We start from the raw sequence: 27,460 nt of genomic DNA, 5'->3' as shown, positions 1-27,460 counted from the left end.
AGAGCAGGACCATGTCCAAGGTCAGGACTATCATGAATAACACCAGCCACACCCTGCACACCACCTTCTCCCAGCAGAGAAGCACTTCAGGGGCAAACTGCTGTCACACAGCGCCTCCACAGAGAGGCTGAGGTCCTCCTTCATGTCCCGTGCCATCAGGGGGTACAATGACTCTCTCAGGAGGAGCGGGGGGGAGGGGGCGAGGTAAGCACATGGTTGAATGGAGGGGAGGAGATGGGATGTCAGTCTGTGCTGCAGTGTAGTGGGACCAAGGTCATAAATACAAGCAGTTTTATCTCTTCTCAGTAATCTGAGGGCTGCGTGTGTCCGAAGCGACTACTGTCACGTCTCTGTCTTATGATTTTCCTGTTTGTTTTCCTGCCATTAACATATCAAATCATTCCAGATCCTGCCTCATCTTCAATCAGTTCATTCTCTGCACCTTCCGTTTCTCCACATACCTGCAGCCACTCCCCAGTCTGTCCCCACACTACAAATGCCAGCTCAGCCTTCTGCTCTCTGCCAGATTGCTTAGTGTTTGACCTGACTCTCCAGCCTTCGTATCCTCCTTGCTTTGGTGACTGTATATGAATCCCGTCTGCTCTCTCGACCCAGCCTGTTGTTTGCTCCTCATCTGGTTTGTCTGCCTGGTTTGTTGATTGTTTTGTGCCTGACCCTGCTGGATTCTGGACTCTACCTTTTGCCTGTCGTTTTTGGATACTTCTGCCTATCGGACTGATTATTTGGAACCTGACCTCTGCCTGCGTTATTAAACCTGCTCTGAGACTCTTGACCTGCCCGTTGGTCTGTCGTGCTTTTGGGTTCCCCGTGCCAGTTGTGCTCAAGCCGTGACAACTACACTGCTCATTAACAAACAGCTTCAGCCTTTATTTACAGCCTAATAGATCTTCAATGTCACCAGTCAAGGGTTACATTCAACTGACCTAAACCTTGTGTGTGAAATAATCCAGGTAGAAATCAAGAGGTGAATTCATCACTCATTCTCAGCCTTGTGATAGACAAAAAGTGGAGTAGGATACACACACACACGCACACACACACACACACACACACACACACACACACACACACACACACACACACACACACACACACACACACACACACACACACACACACACACACACAGATAGGGGGGGGCACGTATTTTTGTCTCATTTACAGTTGCTTACAAGTATGAGTAAAGTGCTATTTTTATTCATTCTCCTCGTCAAAGTGACGTAGGCTCAGTGGATGGAGTTAGAGTAGGGACTTCGCGCAACAGCGAATTTCACAAACACAAGAAAAAGCCTTGGTCTTACCTCTCCGTAACATCCCATGTTTCATTAGACTGCTTAGCTCCCCAGTGTAGTTAAGCAGAGAGCTCTGATTTCTGTGACGATTGTTGGAAACCATAGCTTTAATTACCTCCCATCCATAATCACCTGTTATCTCCTCTACTGATTTCCATCCCATTTGCTAACACTGTTTTCTCCCAAAAAATCCTCCAAGTTCAGCTCCCAGTCTCATCAGGTTTACACAATGAGCCACGAGTTACATGACTGAGAAAACAGCTCCATGCTAGAAAAATCTACAGTTACATCATGGAAAACAAGAGTGATAACAAAAATAAAAGAGTGAAATTTGATAGAGAGCTTGCAGGAACGCTCATTACTCAGTCAATCTGTGGAGTTGACAACATTCTGTCACTAATTGAGTTCATCTACAAGGAGAAAGCAGTATGCAGGGGGTGGCTGGTGTTGCACAGGATTGCTCTGAACTTCGACATGGTCCTCCTCTCTAGAAACGTCTACACAGTGCCCAGGCTCCGGCAGACCACGTGCAGATCCCGATTTGTGGATAAGTCTGTTCAGGAGTTCCATGTCCCTTTTTCTGGCACCACCACTCCCAACACATAACAGCGTAGGAAAGCACACTGGACACAATAAACCAGTAGAATACCTTGAAGGACTTAAGAGCAGATGTTGAAGAAGGCCAGCCTCCTCAGGAAGAACATCTGACTCGACCCCTTCTGTAATCCTGCCAGTAGTAACATCTTTAATAATCATGTTGGTGGCTTGATTGATTCTCCATCTTTATGGAGTTGGTTTCATGGGAAGCAGACATTTTATGTCCTAGAACAGGATACATGGTATTGTGCATCAAATAAGGTACAAGAGACGAGGGTTGGTTTTTTTCCCCAAATGTCCCATTTTATTTCATATTTAATTAATTTTTTTTCTTTTGCTTGACACGCTATGAAGAACATAACAAAGGAAATAAAGACAACATAACTCATGTATACTGAGTATCAGAAAGGCATTTGTTTTTGAATCAACAGATATTCATTGCAAAGAGTCTCTCTGTAATTTTACAGTTTCCACAAAAGATCAGATTTATTGAGGCTTTTATTCAAATTTACAGTTTGTATTAGAAATGCTGCCAGCCACTTCGAGGGTGACAGCAGGATCCAGTGTTTTAAATTAGAGGTAGAGCAACTAATTGAGCTGAAAGGACCCTCTTATATTAATAACTTCTCTACATGAATTGCTGAGTTAGGCAAAATTATGATCAAATATAAAACTAAATTCCAACTTGACTGTTAAGAAAAAGAGTTTAAAAAAAATAATCACTTTTCAGAAAGCTCCTGTTTTTCATGGGGTGAGGTTGAAGGGGTGACATTTATTGGCACTTTCAAAAAATTTTCCAGGGTCCAAATTTTCACTGTTTTATCTGCTGTGAGCTACATGCAGACCTTTGGTTTACCTTATCAGAACAGTGATCGTATACAGAGAGAGCCTCCGAGAAGTTTGACTGAACTGGAATTATTATCAAAGTTGTCATTTTTTAGGAATGCAACTTTACAATGTGGAGTCCTCATTGACGTCGTTATAAGGAGTTATTCAAGATAGAACTTGTTCCCCACAGCACAGCTCCAAAATCCTCTCAGATTGAATCATAGATAATCAATAGAAACCCTGAATGAGAACTGATTATTGTCATTAGTAAGAGACTACAGACTCACCAACCTGTTTTAACACCAAGTTTCCCCAAACACCCTCCCATTCGCCGTATATATCTCCATATTTTATACCATTTCATATGTGAACAAGAAGATGAAATCATAAGCATACATGTTAATGCCCACAAGTCTAATGGATTTTCAAAGAAAAGTCTGATATTGGTCATGTAACTGTGTCTCGTCTTAAAAAGGTTGACTTTCACACAGGAGTTCACATCCCAGGTGTTGACTGCATGATGTAATGAAGTTTTACTATTTGTAGTGTTTATTTTAATTCCAACTTTTCTATTTGTGTGATTTTCTGAAGTTTTTGGAGAACTGTAATGATTTTCAACTGCACTTTTGCGAAGGAGCATCCAATTTGAGTGACATGTATACCTAAGATGTTTCTTTGTTGCTCACAATCTCACAATATGCTGAACATTGTTGAACGTTGAGGTTGTTGTTCTCAAGGTGAAGGATGAACACAACCAGGTCTTGGGTTGAACAAATCTAGTCAGGAATCATTGCAAAGGAGGGAAGCCTGTCAATCAGTCCAAGCCAGCATCTTAACAGCCATACAAGACAAACAGAGCAAAGTGTTACTGATGTCTCTTCTCCATAGTTGAATAATCATTGAATTCACCGTGTATGACCACCTTGACTCTTTATATGTCACTCTGATTAGTCTCAAAACTGAATGAAACCCTCTTCTCCTCAATCACACTCACATTTCAACATTGATCATCACAATTTTGTTCACAATTTTCTCATGCCATAGTTTCTTCCTTCAAACATTCTTAAAATCTTCCTCAACTGATCCAAACTATTTGTTTCACATCAGTTTGCTGAGGTCAGAGGGTGTTCCACCATAGGGGGGTGCTATCTACCTTCCTACTGCTGACCTACAACAGATGAAAGTTAAAGAGCAAATTATCCTTCTTCAGACTTCTTTTTTTCATGCAGCGGTAGTAATAATAATAATGATGCTATTGTTTTGTCTGACTTTGTTTCTGAGGGCAACGCAACTACAGCAGCAATAAATCATATGACCTTTGTATCGACACAAAGACGATCAAGGATTTTGCAGCTTGCTTGCAGTTTAGCAGTGACTCACCTATTTAGACCAGACCAGTGACATGATGGGGAGGGTTTCATTTAAAAGTGTCATTCTGTTAGATCGGCGTCTCCGAGCCCCACAACTCTGGAAAGCACAGACAGAGATGAAGTCAACATCTTTCAGTGTGACCGTCAACACAATTCATGTTGGAACCCTGAAAAGAAAGTTCGCCTCTGTCAAGATAAATTTTCATTTTTCATACAGTGATAAACAGACATTCTAAGTGGCTGTTGGCTGACAGGAACCCAAACTAATCATTTTTGGCGAAGAATATTTCAGTGTTGGACACAATTTCTCTTGTTGTTGTGCCACCTACAGGTGAAAAGTCGTGAAACATTTCTTGATGATTAAAATCTGATTAAATCAAATCATTCAGAATAAATCAAACATGTTACAACTTGAAATGATGGAAGTTCAGCATCAGATGGGCAATCTCTAAACTGTTCTAAACACATTCTAATGAGACAATTTATCATTTCATCTACATCGAGTAAAAAAAAAGAAGGGGAATGATGCCTCATCGGCCGCAAATAATTATGTGTGTATTTTGAGGCGTACCGGGATGCATTCGTTTTGACACAGTCTGACTTGGCAGTGCAGGTAGAAGTTACCAGGGGAATCCGAGAATTCGAAAATTCTAAAGCAGAAGGAGTTGGATATTCCCATTCCATTGCCTGTCATGTCCACCACAACATCGCCAGTTACCCCACAGCTGTTCATAAAAATGAAAAGTGATTATTTTAGAGCAAACATATAGCAGAATTATACATGATGATATGTAAGCAACATAGAGACACTTGGTGATTTTGCTTAACTGCAGTCTTCACCTGTCTGATTTTATATATTATACATAATATCATTTTCATTTAGATTTTTATTTTGTCATTATTCTTGCTTCCACCAAGATTTGTTTTCCAACTTAAGGGTGAGAAGCTTGTCATATGATGGTGTCACAGGACAAGAAAAAAAAAAAAGGATCCAAAAGACATCTGAATAAGCCTCAAAATCAAATTAGCTGTTCCACTCATGAGGACCTGCCTTCCCACCAACTTTTAGTCCTTTTGAAACACTTTGTTTTACCAAGATTAGAATATTGATCTGCACTGATCCATTTACAAATTTGATCTACTCTTTGGCTAATGTAACCCAGAAACCGAGAGAAGAACATTTATTCTGCTATGAGACTCAATGAGGTATGCACGTCAACAGGCTTTAGAAATTTACCTTCATGCTTTAACTGTTTGGCTGCTGTTTTCGGAGCAGAGATCCCCAAACTACTGCGGGTTTTAGAACATTTTGTAATGGAGATTGGTGGTGCAGAACCAGATGAAACAAATACACCTGCATCAGTAAAAATGAGTTTTGGCCAGCTTCCAACATTTTGTCAATGTCACTCTCTTTTGTCATTGTCAATCTCCTCTACTCTTTGCACTCTTCTCATAACAGCACTGCTGCCATCTACAGGGGATCAATTTGTTACTACACTAACTATAAGCATGATAGAAATGAGGAGCTCACCAGACCATCCCCGCCCAGCCCCACTGGAAAACATGATAGACTTCTATAGACTTCAATGGCTAATAATGAGTAAGACAACTTTTTTCTGTCACACCTATTTATAATAAGTGAATTTCAGATTTTGTATTCTTTCCACCATGACTTGAATCAATACTCTTACTTTTGGACAATTCTATGAAATTGCATCAGCCATTGTTGATGCGATCTCCTTTCATCTCACCCATTTGTGATCAGGTCGAATCTTGTACCCGCATCGGGAGAGGCCTCACTGGTTGCCCAGCATGACTCAGTAAGAACAGCAACCATAGCACCTTCCAGCCCTGTAGTGGCTATCTTCACCCAGATCTTGCTACTCAGACCAATGGTTCCTCCCACAGGTTGTGTAAATGCATCATCAATGAAGGCGTCAAAGGTCAAAGTGTACAGCCATTCTCCAAATGAAAGTTCCATATTAATAGAGCTGCAGAGGACACACGCAGGCACACACACGCACACGAACACGCACACACACACACACACACACACACAAACATAAACATTCTCTTGTACTCATAACCTTCCGATGAATTATTTCCATATCACAAATTTAGACAAACTGTAACACTCACTTGCCTACAGGTGTGAAGCTTAACGTCTTGACTTCTGGTTCTTCAAAGACGCAAGCAAAGGCAATGTTGACTCCATCTCCTGTATTGATGGCCGAACGTCTACCGCTGTTTGAGTTACTGATGGTGTTTTTGACAATGTACTCGTTGAATTCATTAGTCTACAATTTGACAGGAATTCAAATGTTAAATTGTTGTTTCCTCTTAACACACACAGTAAAATGTGAGGAATTTTGCATATTGACTGGATCATGTATCACAGGTGGAGGGAGTCAGGCAGGGAAGACTAAAGTGATGCTCATGTTTTAGATCCCCACCCTCAAACAAGAAACCAAAAACAAAATAACACAGAATTTAATACGGCAATAAATCAACTTTGAAAATTGAGCCTGCCGGCCCAGCGGAGTGCTGTATATTGGTTCAAAGGTTGAATTGAGTTTACCTCACATCACCCACAACACTCAGGTGTTTTATAAAAAATTGGTGATCAACCAGTATCATGAAATGTTATTGCCAAAAACTCCAGCATGTAGGCCGCTACTTTTTTTTACATTTTTTTTTCTTACATTTCCCACAATGCAGTAACTAAGCGCATTTTAACTTTGACATGAACGTTTTGAAAAAAGTTAATGTTCTAACTTGTGGTTGATGTTATTTTTCTTTATTCGCCGGGATAGCTTGATCCTAAATTGATAGAGTTCTGTGGGTTTCATAATCTGACAAATTAAAATTATTTATAACAGAGCAACAAGCAAACATAGCTTTCTCTGCAACTGAAAAGTTTGTAACTTGAATTAGTAATAAATTCAGAATTATTTAGCATTAAGGAGAAGTTACATTGATTGTACATTACATTGAGTTACATTTAGTAATATTTATAAGTTACATCTGGCCATTACGCTGATGAAAATGAATTTGAGAGCCCTGATATAATGAAAAAAAAGTTTAACAGGTGGCTAACATTTCTAGAAGCCAAGGAGGTCAAAGCTGAGACCTTAACCATTGAAAGATTCCAAACTAATGAATAGAAAGAGGTGCTAAAGAGAGAACTGGAAGAGATTTGACTGTTCATTGAAAGAAAAGACATTGAGAGAAAACCCACCGTGATTATTGCTCCACAGCGGTCGTTGTCATCCATTGTGAACGTAATTATCTTGGCGACATTGTTTATCTTAGGAACGCAGGTGGGATCATTGAGGTGTAAACCCGTGAAATCAAAGCCTCTTTCCGTGAATTGACAAGTAGGCAGAGTAGCTACGGCTGTGTGTGCGCTTCCATCACATACTATATCATTACCAAAACATGCAGAAGCACAGACAAGTGCAAATAATGCAGGTTACAAGGGAGACTCTACAGATATTTACACCACAGAGAAAGTAAAAGCAGTCACCTCTGCTGTTCTGACATTATGCTTACGTTCACTAAAACTTGCTCTGCAAGTAGAAACCAAATTACTTGTTGTTATGGAGAAATAACATTACATTCAGTGTGATATAAAAGTTGAAAGAAAATCTGACAGAAAATATTCTAGAATGTTCTCTGGCAAGGTGAATTCAGTCAAGAAAAACAGTCAAACTAAAATCATTAACAGCTCAACTAAGAGCTCCATCCTCTGAGGATCAGAACTAAGACTTGTGTTGTAGCTGTCGTACCAGTTGCAGGTAATCCAGTCATTGAGCCCCGACATCTGCAGCCTCTTACACCATTGTCTGTATCCCCACAGAATTCATCAAGAACACATGTGTCATCTGGACAGAAGACGTCATGGACATCTAACAAACAGACGGACAAAATATGAGAGTATTTAGGTAAAAGATAAAGGTAAAAATTATCCCAAACAAGACTCGTCTTTCTATTCTATAAGATAGAAAGACGAGAGAGAAGGCCAGTGTGAGTACGACCATAGATCAAAGCACTAGCTTTGATATTTTCTATCTGAGGTATTTTCTAGAGATATTTTTACACATATCTCAGGAACTGGATAAGATTAAAAAAATGAAAAAAAGGTGTTATATTCAGGGAGGCAAAAGGATGAAATTTAGATCACAACCTAGACCTTGAAAAACCAGGTGAAGGTCACATTTTCACTTTTATACCGTTTTAGGTACACATCTCTGAAACCTCATGACAAACAGAATGCACCAGTTACATGTTGGATCATAGGTCTTTTATTAAGTTACCCTGACCAATGAAAGTAGGTTAGGGTAAAATTTTTCATTCAGGGGTGTCGTGGGATGTTGCGGTCTCTGAATATCTTGTTTATTCTGTCATTAACATACAAAGAATTCAAGTATGTCAAGTGAAGTCCCTGCAACTGCTGAGTGGTGCGCCGTCAGGGCCTGCAAGGCCTTCTCTGCTGGCCTAAAAAATATCTGAATCACACACTGATATTAATTATATTTTGCCTGGCAAGAGTAAAGGTGTTTTGTGACACAGTTGAACGAGAGAGAACCCAATACGAGGAAATCTACAGGGCCACTGCATGCAGTGCAGCTGCTCCGAGCGCACGATGAAGTCAAGCGCAGGATCCTCGCGTGCACTTCCACCAACTCCACGACAGGATATTGGACAATATTATTTGACAGACACAGACCATATTTCAAAACCATGAAAAACTGATGTTTGTCTCCTTTCTCGACCCGCAGAAGTTTCGGGAATACCAGAAAACTTTCCCACATGCAGTCTTGCCCAGCTTAACGCAGAGCCACGGAACGCTTTTCGATCTGCCACGGCTAAGAACAGAACTGACTGTAATGTATGCCATGGATGATTTTGCAGGAAAATCTCCCACTGATCTCCTTGACTTTCTTCAGCAGAAAAATCTGAGTGAGAGCATGGGGCAGCTGTACACGTTTGTGTGTTTGGTGGTGACCATCCCCGTGTCCACTGCTTCTGTCGAATGGACATTTTCAGCCCTAAATCAAATAAAAACTTATGCCAGAAATACGACAGGGCAGGCTCAACTTTTGGCATTAGCTTTGATGGCAATAGAAAAGGACTTTTTGATGGAACCGAAATGCACGGATAATCTGTACGACAGAGTAACTGAAATCTTCTTGAGGAAAGAATGGAGGATGGATTTTGTGTACAAATAAAAAGCATTTTTGGTGAGTAAATGTGGCTATATTCCTAAATAATATTGCAATTTTTATGAGGTTATTACTAATGCTTTTTTTTTGTGTGTCGCACCTGTAGCTGCAGTAAAAGTTTAATAGCCAAAAAAATCGTTATTGAGGGTTGGATTGATTCAGACGGAGCACAACTGAAGCCCTAGGTGTGAAACGCACGGCCCGCCACTGGATTTCAACCATCATTAGTTTGCATGTACTGTTGTGTCATTTCTGTCATCATATATGTTTTGACTGCATCACTAACGTGAAGGGGAAAAGTCTCACCACAGCTTATTTGTGACCTCCAGTCTCCCAGAGTGTGACCATTCAGTTCGCAGGCCCTGGCATAGGCCTCTTGGAATGGACAGTTGAAACCATCCAGTTGAGGATATATGTTCAGAATATCATTGCACAGGTTTTCATAAGGTGTGTGGCTGATACTAAAGCAGGGGAAGAGGATGCTTTCTGATAATACATTACACCTGTTCCACAGACATAAAGAGAGAAAGATGAATGAATTCACATATTGTTTTATACAATTGGGAATCAATCTCCCTGTTGAAAAAAATCACACAGAATTATGATCACAAAAAAATATTTCCCAAATTAATATATTGAGCTCAGGAGTTAATCTTTCAGGGCATGTTTACTGTGTTCTCACAGTAAACATGTGTTCTCACACAGAAAATTGTCATCTACTCACTGCTGTTCCACGACCAACGCGTCGATCGTTTCATCAGGATCTTGATCTGGCACTTCCATACATCTAGTAACAGCACACAATACAAGGTTAGGATGACTAGGCTACTCAGACTTGTTTTACATAACCACAATGACATTATTAAAGGCCAAAAAGATGGTGAACTTTACAAGAGGTGCAAAAAATGTTTAACACTGAAGTAATAGAAATGATTATTGTTGTGAGATGAGGAATATGGATGTTGACACTGCAGATATGTCAGTGGGGTTTATTTCAAAAACAAACAACAAAAGTCATGTAACCATTACAATCAACAGTCTAAATGATTTTAAGATCAAGTCTTACCCAGTCAATGATAAATCACTCATGCTGCTACTTAGAGAATCGGAATCTCTACAGAGGCCTGTTGTCATTTGTGCAACACCTCCTGTACGTGTAAATAACAAAAGTCAGAACGATTTCAACATTCAAATGAATTGACCTGCATCACACTAAAGGACACAAGTTTACATCCTCAATATCACAGAAGATCAAAATACTATTTAATCCCAAATGGTGAGTAATGGATTTTAGTATCTGTACCTGTGATGAAGATCTGAATATATTGACCATTATAAAAAAGAACCACTTTGAATCCAGAACCCGTGATTTCAATGGTGACACCAAGGTCATTCTCTGAGATTGTCACACTCGCAGGCGTATTTGTGTCATCTGGCTCTGCACCACCAATCTGCATTAAAGCAGATAGACAAAAAGTGACAAACAATTTCAAACATCAAAACCACATCTATTGAAATATTTGCTTCCAAAGTCATTGACAAGACAGATGAGAGCTGATGTATCAGAGAATCGATAAAATGACTGTGGCTGTAACTTACCAGAAGTGTCCCATCCTCTGAGAGCTCAAGACTTCCTGTAATTTGATCAGGTGTACTTATTGTCACTTTGTCCGGGAATGATATACCGTCACGTCGTCGTGGACCGAATTTCGTCGATATTATTATATTTTCATGTGACAGCAGCCTGTATGTACACTCGTCCACAACAGTAATAGTATTACCGAAGAAGTCAATGACACCAGGTCCAATCACATTGCAAAAGGGATGATATGAACAGCTGATGAAGGGACACAGAAACATCATCATGATCTGCAAATGAGAAATGTGGCCAACAGAGGGCTCTCAAACAAACAACAAGAAGAAAGCCCTTGACATGCACCACTGAGTGAGAATCACTGCATATCATTGCAGATAGCTCTTCTCCTCAATAGGAATGAGACTTATTTACCTGCCACCATTGCACATCTGCTGGTCACTACAAATAGATACATCCATAATTAAAGAATTGCTATCACATATTTGCTGCATGCAAGTCACTGGGTCCAGTGGAGTAATTTCGGTATTAGGAGGACGTGGAAGACCTTTAAATGTGAGGGAAGATCACTACAGATTAAAATGTCACAAATCACATGTAAGTTCACAAAATTATAAAAAGCAACAGTTTAGATTGATGGATCTAGAAATTTGATCTGTGGAGTGAGTAAATGTACTGACCATTTACAATACATCGGCTGATTTCCAGAAAGATTCTCACTGAATTTGCGGAACTCACAGGTAAGAAAGGTGATCCCCCAGTGAAAAGAGTTAACGTCTAGACAAAAATAATGACAAGAGTTATATCACATAATTAATGAAGATTCAAATAAAAACAAAAAACAATTTTCTTGGAAAATTAAAACTTTCTCTGTGTGATCTACAGTATCATTCAGTATTCTCTATCAGTATTGATTCTACACAGTTGAAAGGTCTTTGAGTTGACCGGTATGATACATACTCTTTGTCCCACAGCAATACATTGTTGTTGTAAACCTGTGGTGTGTGTGTGTGTGTGTGTGTGTGTGTGTGTGTGTGTGTGTGTGTGTGTGTGTGTGTGTGTGTGTGTGTGTGTGTGTGTGTTGAAGTGGGCTCCATGGTGTCAGTGTCACTGGGTGGTTTTGTGAGTGTATTGTCATCTCATTCTACATCAATATCTGAAAGCACCTGCCTTGATAAAACCATTAGCATTCACCAATCAGTAATGTTCAAATCCTTATAATGTAATTCACTTCACACACACACACACACACGCACACGCGCACACACACACACACACACACACACACACACACACACACACACACACACACACACACACACACACACACACACACACACACACACACACTTAGTATATTACTCACAGTTACAGTAGAGCCTGGAACTAGAAATGACACAGCTGATCGTTGGCCATAACTAGCAAGAGTGACATCACCCTGGAAAGAGTCAACATACAGACATCATCAAGGATCAAGCTGTGATTTTGTTTTGCTGAGTATTTAAACTGTTGATTTTTTATCTTGTCAAGAGACTGGATACTCACAGATTGTCCAAAATTGGTGAAGCTGATGATCACTAAACATTGAAGCGAATCACTTATAGCTGGAAGTCCATCGCTGTACTCAGCTATCATTTCAACTGTTGGCATCGTTTCTACAGTGTGAGTAAAACCAGTGCCTGGATCAACAACTTGAGACCTCAAACACTCTTGACCAGATGAGGTATCAGCATCAAGGCAGATGATAAGATTTGAGTCGGGGTCAGTCTGCACCTGTTAAAAACAAACAGGCACAACAAATCATAAACAACGACTTTTCTCAACAGTTTGCTGGTCATCATATTTATAACATTATTGTTCTGAATCACTGGTATGGTTTTAGATTTGTTTTAGATTTGACATTCACTTAGTTTGTGCACACATCTGTCATTAAAGGTGGAGTCTAAAGTCAGAAGATAGAAATTATCAAATAATAAATCAAGTTTCCCACTTACATAAGCGGTCACGAAAATACGTCCGTAATAGTTGATGGGGCATGATGTAAGATCTATACTATTGTCCATTGGACTTCCAAAACCTGTAGAAGATGGAGACATGAGAGGCAAAAACTGGAATCTCTTAGCTGGTTTGAAAAAAAGAAAATACTGCACATTTTGAATTTACGAAGACATTAAACAGAGTTTGTATCAGTCCTGTCATCAGGAAAGTGTCAACAATACTTTGTCATTTATTGTGCTGGTGTGTGTTTTATGTCACACTCGTCAATACTGCTTATGGGTGGTTGTTCAAAATAGTTGATGTTTGTGCTTACGTGTGACCAGCCCAAGAACAGACAGGAGGAGCAGGAGGCGGTGCATTTTCAAAGTGGTGAATCAGCCAGAGACAGAGCTGAAAGACAAAAAGTATAACATACTAGATTAGACAGAAAGATGTTTTCTTCCATCCGTACATCCATTTCTAGTAAACAGGACAAATGTAATCATCTTGTTTACAGCCCCTAATCTGTCTTATGGGCTTCGGGTCAAAGAGAAAATCTTCCCTGCTCAGTGAAAATGAAGCTCAGCTTTCAATTCATCATCTTTTTAATGTTTTCAGTGAAGTGTCAAAAATGTTTTAAAAATTATCAAATTCATACTATTAGGCATGTAGCAGAATCAAAGTGGTGAATGAATGAATGAATGAATGAATGAATGAATGAATGAATAATAAATAATAAATAATAAAATGTTAGACCAAAATTTTAAGTCATGCTGAAATGAACATAGGTAGTTAGATGTTAATAGACTCATTAACTGTTTCTGATACCATTTTTATAATCTGTTAATCAGTTTTAGTTATTTCTGCATTATGAAAATTTTACAGATCTGACATTCAATTCAATTTTTTTTCATTTGTGAAGCAAAAAATTATAACAAATAGTTATTGCAATGTGCTTTCCAGGTAGAATAGAGAAAGACCTGTTCTAATGTGGCCCATCTTTGGCATCCTGCAGAAACCGGTCTGTCTGTCTGTCTGTCTGTCTGTCATTCTGTCTGTCCGTCCGTCCGTCCATCCATCCATCCATCCATCCATCCATCCGTCCGTACATTCTCCATTCAAAGTTTTCTGCACCTCTCTGAGCTACGTGAGCTCCAACACCACAGCGATTGATTCTTTATGTGGTACAAAACATTCTGAACTTCACATTGTTGGTTTTACTATTTAATTTTGTAAACAGAAATATGATGTTGTTTTTGTTTTATCTGAACGAATCTACTGGGTATTTAAAGATGTCAACATCAGATAAAGGAATGTGGAATGTAGAGAAGAAACAGATGAAGATGGTACAAGTTGTCTTACCCTCTGAAAGGAGGATGATGAAAATGAGGTGTCTTGTAAGACTTCAGATGATAGACGGTTTACCTCTTCCTCTGTCCCTGTGTGGTTGATCTAGCTTTCTCTCTCTCTCTCTCCCTCTTCTTATGCTTCTATGATGCTTTTGACAGGACTTTTAAAGGAATGGAGGGTGGAGTCAAAAATACCCACAGCTGTTTGATCACATTTTTCTTGTGCGCTCTTTATTTTGTGAGTGTTACAGAAATAAAATATGTATTTCATTATTCATACTATTAATATACATTATAAAATTTAATTATCTTTAAGGAACTTCAGAGGAAGTGACATCTACTAGATAGTTAATAAACAACAGGCGAATCTCATTCTGTGTTACTTGGTGTGCTGCTGTAAACACGTTAGGGTGTTGTCTTCATGCCTTTGGAAGAGGTACATGAACATGTGATGATGTAAATGTCTATGATGTGACTGTGGGAAAGTTGAGTGACAGCCTGCAGATGCCGTTGGCAGAGGTAAATGAGCTGGTGACTGAAGTTATGTCTTTGAAGTGATTGTGCGATGTTGAGTGGCAGCCAACAGATGCCTTTGGTAGAGGTAAACAACCATGTGATCACTCAAGTTCGGTTTCTGCTCTAAGAAGGCGTTGGCCAATAGCTGAACCATTTTATTCACGATGCCCTCTGATGACCTTAAGCACTGTCCTGTCAAATGACTGGTTCTGTTGTCTGCCTCATTTAGTCAGGTGTGCTTTTTTTTACTATGGAGAACAACAAATGGGCTTCTGGTCTGCTTTTATGGGAATCTGAAGTCATGTCAATTGAGTTTTCATAAACAGGTTAGGGTGTAGTCCTTTGTCACCTACAATTTTGTTAATGCCAAACCAGAAACCAGTCATACTGGAGCTGCTCCTAGATGTCAGTCCTCTGACGCTGAACAACCTTCAAAGGAATACGTGACAAGGATCTACTCCGCTGTCCTCACCACTCTCTGCAGAGACTTCCAGTCCAAGGCCTTTCAACTCCCGGACCAGATGCAGATACAGCTGGTCAGCAGGCTCTCGATGGTCCCTCTGTAGAAGGTGGAGAGGATGAGAGGGGGGAGGGAGGGTCTTCTCATCCGTTGAGTGGCCACGGGTCCGGACAGAACCATCACGCGGTCCGGATCCGGACCGCAGTCCGCCATTTGGTGACCCCTGCTCTATGGAGAGAGAGAAAGAGCGAGAGAGAAGAGGGAAAAAAGGGCGCACCAGATTTTTTTCCCTAGTTGCACCGGTGCTCCCTAATACACTCAACAAAAATATAAACGCAACACTTTTGTTTTTGCTCCTATTTCCAAGAGATGGACTTTAAGCTCTATAATTCATTCCAGATACACAATATTACCATTTCTCTCAAATATTCTCCACAAATCTGTCTAAATGTGTGATAGTGAGCACTTATGCTTTGCTGAGATATTCCATCCCACCTCACAGGTGTGCCATGCTCATCTGACATCATGATTAGCGCACAGGTGTACCTTATACCACCCACAATTATAAGGCCACTCTGAAATGTGCAATTTTGTCTCACAGAAAAATACCACAGATGCCACAAGCATCGAAGGAGCGTGCAATTGGCATGCTGACAGCGGGAATGTCAACCAGATCTGTTGCTCATGCATTGAATGTTCATTTCTCCACCATAAGCCGTCTCCAAAGGCGTTTCAGAGAATATGGCAGTACATCCAACCAGCCTCAGAACTACAGACCACATGTAACCACACCAGCCCAGGACCTCCACATCCAGCAGGTTCACCTCCAAGATCGTCTGAGACCAGCCACTCAGACAGCTGCTGAAACAATTGGTTTGCATAACCAAACAATTTCTGCACAAAGTGTCAGAAACCGTCTCAGGGACGCTCAGCTGCATGCTCAACTGCTCGTCCTCATCGCGGTCTTAACCTGACTCCAGATCGTTGCTGTAACAGACTTGAGTTGGCAAACGCTCACATTCGATGGCGTCTGGCACGTTGGAGAGGTGTTCTCTTCACGGATGAATCTCAGTTTACATCGTTCAGGGCAGATGGCAGACAGCGTGTGTGCCGTCATGTGGGTGAGGGCTTTGCTGATGTCAATGTTGTGGATCGAGTGGCCCATGGTGTTGGTGGGGTTATGGTATGGGCAGGCATCTGTTATGGACGAAGAACACAGGTGCATTTTATTGATGGCATTTTGAATGCACAGAGATACAATGATGAGATTCTGAGGCCCTTGTTGTGTCATACATCCGTGAACATCAGCAAGATAATGCACGGCCCCATGTTGCAAGTATCTGTTCACAATTCTTTGAAGCTGAAAATGTCCCAGTTCTTGCATGGCCATCATATTCACCGGACATGTCACCCATTGAGCATGTTTGGGATGGGCTTGACCGGCGTATACGACAGCGTGTACCAGTTCCCACTAATATCCAGCAACTTCGCACAGCCATTGGAGTGGACCAACATTCCAGAGGCCACAATTGACAATCTTATAAACTCTATGTGAAGAAGATGTGTCGCACTACATGAGGCAAATGGTGGTCACACCAGATAATGAGTCCCCAGACCCCCAATAAAGCAAAAAAAACCTGCACATTTCAGGGTGGCCTTTTATTGTGGGCAGACTAAGGTACACCTGTGCACTAATCATGATGTCGGATCAGCATCTTGATGTGGCACACCTGTGAGGTGGGATGGATTAACTCAGCAAAGCAGAAGTGCACACTATCACACATTTAGACAGATTTGTGAACAATGTTTGAGAGAAATGGTAATATTGTGTATCTGGAACGAATTATAGATCTTTAAGTCCATCTCATGAAAAACGGGAGCAAAAGCAAAAGTGTTGTGTTTATATTTTTGTTGAGTGGATATTTAATAGTCGCACTGATAAAAATTTGGGCGCATTTGTGACTAAAATGGTCGCAATTTCGAGCACTGTAGCCAGCAGATGCCGTTGGTAGTGGAAAACGAGCACGCGATCACTCAAGTTGGGTTTCTGCTGTAAGAAGGCGTTGGCCGATAATGGCTGAACTATTTTGTTCACAATGCCCTCTGATGACTTTAAGCACCGTCCTGTCAAATGGTTGGTTCCGTTGTCTGCTTTATTTAGTCACGTGTGCTCCTTTTACTTTGGAGAACAACAAATTAGCTTCTGGTCTACTTTTATGGGAATCTAACATCATGTCAATGCATACATTCAGACATTCATTCATTCACGTTCCTCGCCAGAGACGCTGACAGCAGTTTTGGATCAGACCGGGATGCTCTGCAAGTTGGTGGGAAAACTTTGAGATGGAAGTCATCCTCCAGGAGTAATGGTGTGAATGTCTGCATGCCCTGGTCCTTGCCCTGTCGTTGTCGGAGTTGTTGCAGAGTTGTTATGTGTTCATCAACGTACTTATGCGGTTACGTGTGAACAGAGACTTTTTAAAACAATATCGTGTGGACGCAATTTTTTTTCTCAGAGGTTGGAAAAAATATTTACAAAAATAACTGTGTGGACGTGGCCTTAGTTAATGCCAACCAGAAATCAGTCATACTGGAGTTCTCCTATCAGGGGTCTCAAACTCATTTTCACCGAAGGCCACATTAGCATATTGGCTGTCCTCAAAGAGCCAGATGTAACTTATAAATGTAACTCAGAAAGACCTAATGCCTTTCTGTGAAATTAATGTAACTACAGTACTCCTTCTCCTTAATGTTAAAAAACTCTGAATTTATTATTTATTCAAGTTACAAACATTAAAAGTTGCACAGAAAAAACATTTGTTTGTTGCTCTGTTATAACATAAATTCTTTAAATTTGTCAGGTTATGAAACTCACAGAACTCCATCAATCAAGGATCGAACAATCTAAGTGAATAAAGAAAACCACCAAAGAGAAGTTAGAACGTTAACTTTGTTGGAAACATAAAAACCAAAAACATGATCAGGGATCTGGTTTTGAAGAAGAAAGGTTGCAACAGGCTTCTAGCATAACTATATAGTTTGTGTCACTTATGTCACTCGTCAAATTACTTTTAGACACTCTGACACTTTATGCTCTCGCAGGCTACATTAAATGATACAGCAGGCCACATTTGCCCCCCGGGCCTTAGGTTTGACACGTTTTCTGTTAGGCCTCTGACACTGAATAACCTTCAAAGGAATGCCTGACAAGGAGTTCATAACCTGAAGACACAAGGTGTTCCTGGTTAAGCACAGGAACCTACCGTCACTAACTGACGTAAAAGCCCGTGGAATGAATGTCACGATGTTGAGTCGTAGCCAACAGTTGCTTTTGGAAGACGTGAATAAATATGTGACCATACTGAGTTTCTGCTGTAAGAAGGCGTTGGCCAATAACTGAACCATTTTGTTCACGGTGCCCTCTGTTGACCTTAAACATTCTCCTTTCAATTGATTGGTTCTGTTGTCTGCTTCATTTAGTCAGGTGTGCTATTTTTACTACAGAGAACAACAAATTAACTTCTGGTCTGCTTTTTAGGGGACTAAACTTCATGTAAGTTGGTGCGTTTCTGTAAACAAATTTAGATGTATTCCTTTGTCACCTACAGTCCTAATTAGTGCCAAACCAGAAATCAGTCATACTGGAGCTGCTCCTAGATAATTAGCTTTTGATGGTGAATAGACTTCAAAGGAATACCTGACAGGTAGTTCATAACCTAAAGAGTACAGGAATTTGTTTGAGTACAGGAACGTACAGTGCCTGACTGAAGCAAACAGCTCAACAAAGCATTGGCCAATAACCAAACAATATTGTTCCTGGTGGCCTCTTTTGACCTAGGTAAAAGGCTAACACCTGGAAGTGGATATAAGGATATGAACGTCTGTCAAAATTCAATGTATGCGCTGGTTGAAAACTTTTAATATCTGGGTTTGTTGATTACATATTCTAATGAGAGATATGTTTAGTTGATGATTTAGGGGACGGGAATCTTATGGTTTCTACCCGTTAACCCTTTTTTTTTCTTTTCAGATGTTGTTGATGATGTTTCAACACTGATGAAAGTGAAATATGTTGTAGTAACATGTCTGTAAAGAAGAAAAATAAACTGAATAAATAAAGAAATCATTATGTCTGTGCTTCATATTATTTTTGGTTTTGTTCCATTAGAAGAGCACTGTTTTGGTGATTAAAAATATTGATAAGCAATCACTAAAAATTTAAGGATGAGGTCCAGGTAGCTGACAAGTCCAACACCACTCTTTTTTTCATAAATCAATTGCTCTTGTTGTCTGCTGCATTCAGTCAAGTGCATTGTTCATAATATGGAGGAAACATAAAAGCTTTTGACTGCTTTTTAAGTGAATTAACATCATGGTAATTGGAGTGTTTTCATAAACAAGACAGGACATGTCATCCCTTGGCACCGTCAGTCTTAGTAAATGCCAAAACAGAAACCAGTCTTACTGGAGCTGCCTAGATGTTAGGCGTTTATGCTGAACAGACTTCAAAGGAATACCTTTCTAACAAATCATACGGTGTTTCCCTTTAAGCATTGTTTCTGTTCTGCTAAAATGATACAAGGTGTTGTTAGTCTCCTATAAACAGAATTAAAACCTACGTTGTGCACATTTCTTTTCATGACTGTAATGTACAAAATACTGTCCAACTTCAAATAAAGCAAAATTGGCATTATTGTGGAGCAGCGGGTAGCACTGTTGCCTCACAGCACGAAAGTCCTTTGTTCAATCCCAGCTGGAGCCTGTCTGTGCTGAGTTTACATGTTCTCCCCATGTTTGAGTGGGTTCTTTCCAGCTTCCTTCCACTTCCAAAAACATTTAACTTAGATAAATTGGTCACTTCCAATAATTACAAGGCATGAGTGTGACTGAGTGTCTGTCTTTTTGTGAGGCTCTGTATTGAACTGGCAACTTGTACAGAATATACTCTGCCTGTCGCACGTAGGCAGCTGAGATCGTCTCCGGCGTAACCTGTGTCCTGGATTCAGAAAATCCACAGAGGAAGAGACGATTACATGTATTTCCTCTTCAAGAAAATGAATGACTGAATGAATGACTGAATGAATAAAATGAGTGAATGAAACAACATAAATTAGCATGTCAGTTTCCTTATAGTGAACATAAATGCAACTTTGCCAATCCAGGAACAACAATTCCCTTAAATTTTGTCATAGTTTAGGTGATTTACACAATAGCCATATGTCCATAACTGATCATTTAGAATTATGTAACAAGGTCAATTATAAAATTTTAATTGGCAAAGTCACTTGAATTCTTCACTGTTTTATTTCTTACTGCTAGCACCTTCATCTTACTTTCCATTGTTCCTGCTTATTTATTCTGCAATAGAGCAGAATTCACAAAGTGGTTGTCCCCTAATCTCTTCCTTCTTCACTTGCTAAATAAATAGGTTGTCCAAGGGAATCGTGTTCCTAAGATCAGTTTTATTGCACACACAGACAACACAGAAATATACATATTAGCTCAACATACTGTTACAGGTCAGAGGTAGGACCCAAGTACAGCACAGACTGAGACCAGATCAGGAATAGTCCAACAGTTTATTCTGAGGTTCACACGGAATGGCAGCAATATTCCAGAAAAACAGTCTCAGTAAACAGGAATCCCAGGTGACAGGTAGCAGACAGGGAATGATCCACACAATGAATGGCACCTCGGCCCCCTCTAGCCAATGGCGCCATTCCTCCAAGGCCACCTTTACCGCCAGAAGCTCCCTGTTACCAATGTCATAATTCCTCTCCGTGGGAGTGAGACGGCGAGAGAAAAAAGCGCAGGGATGGAGCTTCTGGTCTTTGGTGGCGCGCTGGAACAGGATCGCCCCCACCCCCACGCTGGATGCATCCACCTCCACGGTGAACTGGCGCTCTGGATCGGGGATCTGGAGGATGGGTGCAGTGGAGAAACGAGTCTTGAGGGTGTCGAAGGCTCCTTGAGCTGCATCGGTTCAACGGAAGGAGGTCTTGGATGAGGTGAGGGCAGAGAGGGGAGATGCGATGGAGCTGAAACCTCTGATGAAGCGCCGGTAGAAATTGGCAAACCCCAAGAAACGTTGCAGTTGCTTGCGTGTCTCCGGGACAGGCCAGGAGGTTACAGCAGAAACCTTAGCAGGATCCATTTTTATGCAGTCTTTGGCAATAATGTACCCCAGGAAGGAGACTGAGGGTACATGGAACTCACACTTCTCCGCCTTGACGAAGAGGGCGTTGTCCAGGAGGCGGCGGAGGACGGATCTGACGTGGACGATGTGCTCCTCCTAGCTGCGGGAAAAGATCAGGATGTCATCCAGATACACAAAGACGTACTTATTCAGCATGTCTCGGAGCACATCGTTCACCAGGGCTTGGAAAACTGCAGGGGCATTCGTCAAACCGAAGGGCATCACAAGATACTCGTAATGCCCTGTCGGGGTGTTGAAGGCAGTCATCCACTCATCTCCCTCCCGAATGCGAACCAGATGATAAGCATTCCTCAGATCGAGTTTTGAGAACACCGTCGCCCCCTGGAGCAGTTCAAAAGCCGTGGAGAGGAGCGGGAAGGGGTAGCGGTTCTTAACCGTGATATTATTAAGTCCACGATAGTCTATCCAGGGACGCAGTGTCTTATCCTTCTTTTCCACGAAAAAAAATCCTGCGCCAGCAGGTGAAGAAGAGGGGCGGATGATCCCTGCCACCAAGGAGTCTTTAATGTATACCTCCATGGCTTTTCTCTCAGGGGCAGAGAGAGAGTACAAACGTCCTTTGGGAGGAGATGTGCCCGGTAATAAGTCAATCGCACAGTCATAAGGGCGGTGTGGCGGCAGGGAGGTGGCTTTAGCTTTATTAAATACCTCTTTCAGGTCGTGGTACTGAGCAGGAACCCCAGTGAGGTCTGGAGCAGGAGTAGAAGCAGGAGCAGGAGCAGAAGAAGCTGACGACGCCTCGAGACAGGTCCGCTGGCAGGTCGCGCCCCACTCCCGAACAGAGCAGGTTGTCCAGTCGATGTTAGGATTGTGCAGGCGGAGCCAGGGGTACCCCAGAATGACGGGCTGGTTAGGTGTGGACAGAAGCAGAAACTGGATGCTCTCACCGTGCCCCCCTGGCTGGTTTGAGATGTTACCCTCCCCAGCACATGTCCGTCCAGGGCTCTGGCTGCAATGGGCGACGGCAGCGGCTCCGGGCGTAGTCCCAGCTGAAGAGCGAGGTTCTCGTCCATGATGCTCCCATCAGCCCCAGAATCGAGGAAGACGGCGATGGAGTGGGAACCAGAAGGCAGCAGGAACTCGGCGGTGATGCTTGGCCTTTCAGAGGAGGCGGGATCAGCGATGGAGCTCACCAGTATGCCTCCGTTCACTGGTGAGCTCTGGCTTGTACTGGGCACCGGCTGACGAAGTGTCCTGACTGACCACAGTACATGCAGAGGTTCAAGCGCAGTCTTCTCTCCCTTGTCTCAGGTGAGAGGCGGGTGCGGCCAAGCTGCATCGGCTCCGGATCCCCCTCACACACAGGGGCGACTGAAGCAGACAGGAGAGAGGTCGGCGCCGCTGTAGGCTTGGAGCGAGGAGGACTGCGGGGACGGGCAGGGCGTGGCTGGAGCTCAGAGAGTCTTTCTCTCCGGCGTGCTTGGATGCGCAGATCAATGCGGGTGGCGAGTTCAATGAGGCGCTCCAGTGTTGACGGCAGCTCATAAGCGACCAGCTCATCCTTGATGTATCCAGCCAGCCCCCGCAAAAAGACGTCACGGAGGGCGATCGGGTTCCAGTCACATAGAGGGGCCGTCGTACGAAAGTCTATAGCGTAATCCGTGACTGAACGGCTGCCCTGGACCAGATCCAGCAGTTCTCGACTGGCGTTGGCCCCCAGAGGTACGGTACCAAAAACCTTCCGGAGCTCGTCGGCGAAGGACCGGAAAGAGCGACGGGCGGGAGTCCCTCTCTGCCACTCGGCAGTGCCCCACAGACGTGCCCGCCCGGTGAGGTGATTGACGGTGTAAGCCACCTTAGCCTCCTCCGAGGAGAAGGTGGGCGGCTGGAGGGAAAAAATGATGGAACAGTTGCAGAGAAAGGCATTGTAGGTGGCCGGATCGCCGTCATAACCCTCTGGTGCTCCCACATTAGGCTCCCGGATCGAAGGTGGAATGGCGGCGACACCTGCTGAGGCGGACGGCGGAGCAGCAGCGCCTGCCGAGGCAGGTGACGAGAACGTGGCTCCCGGTGAGACAGACGGTGTTAGCCCCAGCGCCTGGGTGCGGGCGTGGAGACTTGCTACATCACGCCGAACTTGTGCCAGAACCTGCTGGTTTTCTGCTGCAGCCGCAACGGAATTCTCAACCAGCTGGTTAAGCATGTCCTCCATCCGGAAGATCCGGTGATCAACCTGTGCTGGATCCATTTATGGCCAGATTGTACTGTAACAGGTCAGAGGTAGGACCCAAGTACGGCACAGACTGAGACCAGATCAGGAATAGTCCAACAGTTTATTCTGAGGTTCGCACGGAATGGCAGCAATATTCCAGAAAAACAGTCTCAGTAAACAGGAATCCCAGGTGACAGGTATCAGACAGGGAACGAGCAGGTAGAGTAGTCAAGGACAGAAGGCTGGTCAGTTTACCGGGGCAGAGACGAGGAAGACTGGTTGAAGACAGGCAGGGTCGAAACCGAGGAAGCAGTCCGGAGATCAACGCGAGAGAGCTTTGCATGATACGAAGACAATCTGGCAGAGACTGAGAGGAATGGGAGGGTATATGTACAGAACAGACAGGTGATAATCAGGTGAGGAAACACAGGTGAAGGCAGTTGCACTGATGAGGTGGGAGTGGAAGGCAGGTAGAGCTGGGCAGATGAGAGGAAAACCAGGAGCGGATTGTGACACATACATTTTCAGAATCTTAGGACCGCAGCATTAACCACAGTAGCTTCTCAGAACAGGAACTAGTAATTATTACCATGGCAGATGTCCAAGAAAGAGTGTCAAAGATGAAGAACTGGACAGCACCGGGCCCCGTTATGTGCCATACAAATTGGCTAAAGGAGCTGACGGTACTCCATGAACACCTAGCAGTATAGAAGAATCAGCTGCTGAGAGACAGGACCCACCAATATTGGTAGGACAGTCCTCATCATGAAAGACCCCCAAAAAGAACTATACCGTCCAACTATCAACCAATAACCTGTCTCTTTACAACATGGGATTCCTTTAAAGTTCATCAATGTTTAGGTGATTTACACAAGAAGTTGTATGTCTATAACTGATCAATTACCATATGTAACGGGGTCAATTATAAAATTGTAATTGGCAAAGTCAAAGAGTTCATGCAAAAAGATTATATTTGGGAGGTATTTGAATGAGGAAGGCCTGTTATTGTAGCTGTTGAAAGAAGTTTTCAGTTAAGGGTCAACTCGTCTTTAGTTAATTTATTGCTGGTTTGATTGCTTTTATTATGTTATTTTTTATGTTTTTCTTCTCTTTTACTTAATGTGTTTTTTTTATTTCATCATTCTATGCTTTGATTCCCTCATAATCATGGAAAGTATTTTGTTAAGAGTATTTTTTGAGTATTTTAGAAAAAAAGGGGGTAGGAGTTGAACACGTTTACACTTCTTCCTACTCCTTTTCGACAATGTTCACATCTTTCCGGCGTAATTCCAGTATTATTTGTTATGTAATGCCTGAGCAGTGGATATATGCAATTTCCTCCGGGATTAATAAAGTATCTATCTATCTATCTATCTATCTATCTATCTATCTATCTATCTATCTATCTATCTATCTATCTATCTATCTATCTATCCATCCATCCATCCATCCATCCATCCATCCATCCATCCATCCATCCATCCATCCATCTAATTATCTTTGTTTATAATTGTTATTTTGTTTTTGTTGTTCAAAATGAATAAACTCATTCATTCATTCATTCATTCAAAGTCACTCGAATTCTTCACTGTTTTGTTTATTTCTGATTTAAGGGGGTCTTATTATGGACCACACATTTTTTCAGGTCTCTCCATATACATACTGGTCCTCCACTACATATGTGCAGCTCAACGTCTCCAACACAAAGGAGATGGTACTTGATTTCCGGCGAGCACCCCCCTCTCCACAGCCAGTGATCATTGAGGGCAGTGAGGTGGAGGTGGTAGGAAACTACTACTACCTGGGACTGCAGCTAGGCAGCAAACTGGACTGGTCACTCAACTCTGACTGTGTGTACAAGAAGGGGCAGAGCAGGATGTACTTTCTGAGGAGGCTGGCCTGCTTCAACATCTGTCCTGGGCTCCTTCTAAAGTTCTATCAGTCCATCGTTTCCAGTGTGCTGTCATACGCCATTGTGTGTTGGGGTGGCGGGGCCAGGACAAGAGACATGGACAATCTTAACAGGCTCATCTGCAGAGCGGGCTCAGTGGTCGGGCTAAGCCTGGACTCTGTGGAGACGCTTCTGGAGAGCAGGACCATGTCCAAGGTCAGGACTATCATGAATAACACCAGCCACACCCTGCACACCACCTTCTCCCAGCAGAGAAGCACTTCAGGGGCAAACTGCTGTCACACAGCGCCTCCACAGAGAGGCTGAGGTCCTCCTTCATGTCCCGTGCCATCAGGGGGTACAATGACTCTCTCAGGAGGAGTGGGGGGGAGGGGGCGAGGTAAGCACATGGTTGAATGGAGGGGAGGAGATGGGATGTCAGTCTGTGCTGCAGTGTAGTGGGACCAAGGTCATAAATACAAGCAGTTTTATCTCTTCTCAGTAATCTGAGGGCTGCGTGTGTCCGAAGCGACTACTGTCACGTCTCTGTCTTATGATTTTCCTGTTTGTTTTCCTGCCATTAACATATCAAATCATTCCAGATCCTGTCTCATCTTCAATCAGTTCATTCTCTGCACCTTCCGTTTCTCCACATACCTGCAGCCACTCCCCAGTCTGTCCCCACACTACAAATGCCAGCTCAGCCTTCTGCTCTCTGCCAGATTGCTTAGTGTTTGACCTGACTCTCCAGCCTTCGTATCCTGCTTGCTTTGGTGACTGTATATGAATCCCGTCTGCTCTCTCGACCCAGCCTGTTGTTTGCTCCTCATCTGGTTTGTCTGCCTGGTTTGTTGATTGTTTTGTGCCTGACCCTGCTGGATTCTGGACTCTACCTTTTGCCTGTCGTTTTTGGATACTTCTGCCTATCGGACTGATTATTTGGAACCTGACCTCTGCCTGCGTTATTAAACCTGCTCTGAGACTCTTGACCTGCCCGTTGGTCTGTCGTGCTTTTGGGTTCCCCGTGCCAGTTGTGCTCAAGCCGTGACAACTACACTGCTCATTAACAAACAGCTTCAGCCTTTATTTACAGCCTAATAGATCTTCAATGTCACCAGTCAAGGGTTACATTCAACTGACCTAAACCTTGTGTGTGAAATAATCCAGGTAGAAATCAAGAGGTGAATTCATCACTCATTCTCAGCCTTGTGATAGACAAAAAGTGGAGTAGGATACACACACACACGCACACACACACACACACACACACACACACACACACACACACACACACACACACACACACACACACACACACACAGATAGGGGGGGGCACGTATTTTTGTCTCATTTACAGTTGCTTACAAGTATGAGTAAAGTGCTATTTTTATTCATTCTCCTCGTCAAAGTGACGTAGGCTCAGTGGATGGAGTTAGAGTAGGGACTTCGCGCAACAGCGAATTTCACAAACACAAGAAAAAGCCTTGGTCTTACCTCTCCGTAACATCCCATGTTTCATTAGACTGCTTAGCTCCCCAGTGTAGTTAAGCAGAGAGCTCTGATTTCTGTGACGATTGTTGGAAACCATAGCTTTAATTACCTCCCATCCATAATCACCTGTTATCTCCTCTACTGATTTCCATCCCATTTGCTAACACTGTTTTCTCCCAAAAAATCCTCCAAGTTCAGCTCCCAGTCTCATCAGGTTTACACAATGAGCCACGAGTTACATGACTGAGAAAACAGCTCCATGCTAGAAAAATCTACAGTTACATCATGGAAAACAAGAGTGATAACAAAAATAAAAGAGTGAAATTTGATAGAGAGCTTGCAGGAACGCTCATTACTCAGTCAATCTGTGGAGTTGACAACATTCTGCCACTAATTGAGTTCATCTACAAGGAGAAAGCAGTATGCAGGGGGTGGCTGGTGTTGCACAGGATTGCTCTGAACTTCGACATGGTCCTCCTC

Source organism: Antennarius striatus, chromosome 23 (genome assembly GCF_040054535.1).
Source record: "Antennarius striatus isolate MH-2024 chromosome 23, ASM4005453v1, whole genome shotgun sequence".
In the NCBI taxonomy this organism is placed as follows: domain Eukaryota; kingdom Metazoa; phylum Chordata; class Actinopteri; order Lophiiformes; family Antennariidae; genus Antennarius; species Antennarius striatus.
The sequence above is the reverse complement of the archived record's forward strand: the minus strand, read 5'-3'. Positions refer to the sequence as shown.